Here is a 5576-nt window from a genome sequence, read left to right on the forward strand (position 1 = left end):
AGCACAGATACCTGCCCTCTGGAAACAAGAAGCAATCCCCTCAATTCAAGGCTGGCTACAAAAAGTGAGCAAAATTCAAAAAATGGAGGAATTAATCCACAGCACCCAATACTCAAGACAACTACAACCGGATTTGGGACAGCTGGACTGCATTCACGCAATCCACTGACTGGCCAACATAAAGGTGATATACGGGTACACAACATAAGGTTACAGGAGGGGCCACTGTCATATACCAACCATAGACAAGAATAACTACACTAGACCCATTTACCGATATAGTAGGTGGATATATGGATGAAGATAAATGTTCAACATGTTTACCTTGTTTTTGTTTTGGTTAAGTTAAGAACAAGTTATACTTAAAGAGGAGCTGTTAGGTATAAGGTCTCAGAGAAAATAAACACATATATCAGTAGCTAAATATAGGCTGTACTTACATTACATATGCATTTCACTGTCCACGTTTGGATTTCACAGAATTTTTATATAGTATTTGCAGAGAATGATGCTCCTGACAGCTCATGGCAGGTTCCATGTTTGTCTGTCTCCTATGAAGCCAAATGTGTCTTCATGTCCTCCCTGCTTCCTGATCACAGAAAAGCTCGTACTGAATAACACTAGTTTGCAGTGAATATTAGCCATGTGGCTAGGAACAATAGCGGACTCCTGCAGTGTACTCTGCTGGGAGATTTATCAGTGCTGTGCGCTGGACTGAGTTACATGCTATTGTTACTTGACCCTGTAACTTCTCATTAGCAGCCGAGGGGAGGGCCCCAGAATGCTTTGCAGTATGGTTTGCGGCTTGCGTCCTCTTAAGAGCTTGGGTCTAACAGCTTTGCTGATAAGCACACATCTAATGAAAGAGAGATTTTTACCTTCACTATTGCCTTTTTGGCTTCCGTCTAAACTGTTTAACACAGGAGAATAGAGGTTTAAATTAGCTTCTGCAGCCTGACAGTTACTCTTTAAGTAATAGCAACTAAAACAAATGTTGTATTCACTCTCTTTAATACACACTTTAACATCTACTGTACTAGCATTTGAAGAATGTAACATCAAGCATGTCAAATGTTTATACTCACAATACTGCTTATACTTTGTTAACATCTATTCAATAAACAATATTGAAACAGAGAATCTAGCAGGAGTACAGCAATGATGCCATTAAGCTGACTGCTAATTGACAACCAATAAACAAGTTGCTGCATGGGCTTGGGGGGTGGAGAGCTGAGAAACTATTAAAATGGCTGTATATTTAAAGACCCCCAGTGAAACATACATTAGTTAGGTAATCCTCATAGTGCCCCATAGTCACCTATGGGTAATTAACTTAACCTGTACGTTTCTGTGAAATCGCATCCCTGTCAACCCGAAGCCTTGCTGAGAAGTCTGGAGCTCTGTGGCCACTGCCACCTGTATTGCCGTGTCCCTATCAGGCCGCCGCTGGGAGTGGCCACAGTGCTCCAGACTTCTCGCTTTGGACAAAAAAAAGCACCAAGCCGGTTTTGCCAGCGTGTTGGGGGCAGGAAGGGGTTGATGTCCATTTCATGGCGGACATGTTAGTTATTTTCCTATTTAATCGCCGATCCTGTGGACTAAAAGGTTTACATTAACTATAATTCATATTCCACTGGAGGTATTCTCTTCATGCCATGAGCTGAAAGGTTCAAATGCGCATGCTCTTGCATTGCGCTCATATGTGTGCTTTAGCGTAATATTTGTACTAAAGGTGCACAAACAGGACGTTTATGAACGCTGATTTTGCAGGAAGTGGTCAAGCAGCTTTTCCACTAGTATGTTAGTTTGCCAGTATAATTGTACAGCATTAATGCTGTTTGGCAACTTCCATATAAGAGTTCATGAGGGTGGGCATGCTGGAGACCTAATGTAATGTTGCCAGATGTAATTACCAGGATGTGGGGAAAGCAGGCAGTGATAATTGGAGGCGTAAGCTAAAGTACCTTACAAATTGTGCTAAGAGGACCTGTCTTGGTATAAGAAGCTATTGAAATATGTAATTCTAAAACATAGTAAAGCATAAATGTATTGTTTTCTTACCACAGTATCTTTGTTTCATTTTCTCTTTAGGTAATATGGAAATGTCGATCTACTGACCAGTCCACATTTCTATGTGATCTGCCTCGTTGCACAGACTTGGTGTACAGATTCTTCCCAAATCTACTTTGATGGAAAAGGATGCACTTTGAAATGTCAGCCTTTCTTTTGCAAGGATTCTAGCTGGTGCCTGTCAAGGGATGTGGAACTGTTCATTGAAGACCCGAATCACTGTACTTTGGGGAAGCAGCTTTTTGTATATATGTTTATTTTCTCCCCCCTTGTATCTAATATAACAGCAGCTGAAGATGGACTATCTTAGGACTTCCCCATTGTTTTATAAACAACCACTTTGTCCCCAGAACACAGTTGTCCATCTCGGTACGCTCTGGTAGACCTTTTGTTCCTGGAAGTCACTGGAACGGTCCTGTAAATAGGTTTTTGGTGCAGTCTCTGTAAATATACTTAATACATTCTTATTTAACCTGCAGTAGAGAAAGTGACGTTCATCGGACCGGGATCGTGGCATTTTTTTGCGTTTTCTGTGAAGCACAAAATTTTTACTATCCTTCCTTGTAACTCTGTTTTTAGGCACATCTTCTCTGCTGCCATATATGTAGCAAACTGCCGTGGTAACGTTGATTTCAGTTAGTTTCTTCTTGGAATAAGATAGTTTGTATTTTGTCTGAGGGTAGCAAAACTACCTCAAGTACCAGCAGTTATTTGTCATGAAGTGCAGGAATATATGAACAGTTTGGTTAAATGTTTCCTTACTCTTATGCTTATGTACAGTAATGGGCAGGATGGTGGTTTGTTCTTACTAAATGTGAACATAGATCTCCCAACAGTCTCTATTGTCTTACAAAGGTATATTCCTCTTAGTTATAATTTACAGATATGTTTCTACGTTGCTATACCCGTAGCCTGCCTCTTCATTACATCCTGTGCCAACTCAGAATAGATCAGCTGAAAGCAGTGAAGGGTGGCAGAGACACTGAGTACAGAACTTTATATAGCTGACAAACGTGTGGATCTGTAAGCAAGCCTCTAGGACCTTGCTTTCTATGTAATCTATCTAGCGTTTTAACTTTCCCTGACTTACACACTGTATAGATTTTTTTTTTTTTATTGCACTTTGCAGAGTTTCTGAACATGTCTTTTGGGTGTCATTTTACCTTTTATGTACAAAAGTTGTTTTTGTTTTTTTTATTATTCTTTAGTAAAAAAAAAAAAAAAAAAAGAAAATAAAGGATTTATTATATCAGTTTCTGAAGCCTTCATTTGTAGGAATCCAGCCATCCTGATAAAGCTGAATATAGCGGTGAACATCATCTGAACAATGCTACCCAACAAACCTTTACATGATAACTTTAAGAATGCGATATGTGTACATTTTATCTGGAAGAGGTTGTAGTTTGAGAAAGGCACAGCTACTATTAAAATAAACCGTTAATTGCTGGATTGAGTGGTAGTAAAAGATTCTATACTATAGACTTTAAAAAGATTCTCTGACCTGACAGAACCTAAACCTTATTTTATGAACTCCGAATAGGAAGGATCTACTGTTTTTGTCACACTGCAAGAATAGCTTGAAGAGATAAAGTATCTTAAAATGGCACCCTTACTAGTAATGCAATTGATTAGCATGATTGATTTTGGTCCCATAATTGCAAAGCTCCCAGACATTCTGTTGCCACCAAATTATGCTGTTGGATATCAAGGCTTTTCGGCCTCCTGCACAGCTCAGCTAAGAAGCATGGCGATTGGACTCCCTTCCTATTTTGTCCCTAAGGGGACATGCTGCTGGAGGTGTCCAGTTGCCGCTCCCAACGGGCAGGGAACGATCGCACATGCGTGCGGCCGTTCCCTGGGAAACTGCAGCTCCAGGACTTGACGCCAATCAGCGTTAGGTGGTCCTGGGGCTGCCGTCGTGGTCACGCCCATCGGCGTGACGCGGTCGTTATGTAGTTAAACCACACCTAAACATGCAGATAAAGTTGGCCATACAACTATAGACTTGGCAGCCAATCAACCATCCAATTCAATAATTATCGAACGGGATGAAAATCGGGCCAAAATTGGTCATATGTATCGATTGGACATGCTGCAAGATGTCGGGCCGTCGTGGACAATCGGGAGTGTGTCGTAAATGGCTAAGATATGAGGATGAACGACAAAACCCCGGAACTGCTCCCCGGTACTCGGTGCAGTATACTTCACCTGTCCGTATCCACCGCTGACTCCGTCCACATATACAGCCCCGCATAGTTGCCATAGTAAGGTGGGTGTGTGTGGATGACATCACATCAAAGAGAGTTCTGTCTCTTGTTCGATCTGCCCATATATTGCCTGATGTATGGGTACTTTAGAGAGCCCGAGGTGGGCTCAAAAAATGAAAACAAAAACAGTAGGCTACCTGATCCGCTGGGCTGAGTGGATCAGGAACCTGCAAAAACCGCCGCTCCCGTGGGCTGCAGTGGCCCACTTTTTCACTTTCGTGACCCCTGGGTTACGATGCTGCACGGAAAGACTGTCTCTCTAATGCCTAGTACATACCATACAATTTTCTGCTAGATATTTCTGTTATGCTGGGGATACACGGTACGTGTCTGTACCGTGTATCGACCAGCTGATCCGGCCAGCTGATAATATTCAGCTGGCCCGATCAAGCCGCTTGACTCCCGCCTGCTCGATCCCCGCCGGCGGACAATGGCAGGAAATAAAGCGCTGATTAGGAAGCGCCGGCGGGGACGAGCGGCAATTGACGAGCGGGGACGCGGTTGGGGGCGATCCGGCGGCTAATCGAGCGGCCGGTCGACCCGTCTATTCCCACCATTAGATTTTCTGTAACTAGATTTTCTGCAAAGAGAGACTATTCATTATCTCTGGTGCATTGTCTTCTGGTTATCTCCTGCTGAGTACAACAATGCTTAATTTCTAGGCAGATAGCTGGTTAGTTAGATAATTTCCAACATGTTGGAAATTTATCTGGCAGGTAAATCTAACAGAAAATCTTACAGAGAATTGTATGGTGTGTACTAGGCATAAGTGTGCAGAGAGGCGAGGGGGCGTGGCCAGGGAGAGCTCCCCAATGGCAGCTCAGGAAACCCTGTAGGAATGCCCCTGGGGGGCGTTTTGAACAGGGAATCACTCTCCCTGTGTTTAACTCCGAGTTGGCGACAAATGTTGTCGCTAAACTCGGGAGGCAATAGCGTGGCAGTTGGGGGACACAGAGCCATTTTAATAGGCAGAGAACATGCCTCTGTGTCCCATCTGCCCCCCGAAGATCCACCTCGGATTCTCTTTAAGTTAATTTGATTCCCTCTGGGCTACAATGGGCAAATGACTATGGTAGGGATTAGATTTTGAGCTCCTCTGAGGCACAGTTAGCGACATGACTATATATACTCTCTAATGCCTGGTACACACCATGTAATTTACCGTCAGACAGGTCAGAATTTATTGATTCGACCTGTCAATCTGATGGGAAATTGCATGATGTGTACTGGCCATAAAGA

Source organism: Hyperolius riggenbachi, chromosome 1 (genome assembly GCF_040937935.1).
Source record: "Hyperolius riggenbachi isolate aHypRig1 chromosome 1, aHypRig1.pri, whole genome shotgun sequence".
In the NCBI taxonomy this organism is placed as follows: Eukaryota; Metazoa; Chordata; class Amphibia; order Anura; family Hyperoliidae; genus Hyperolius; species Hyperolius riggenbachi.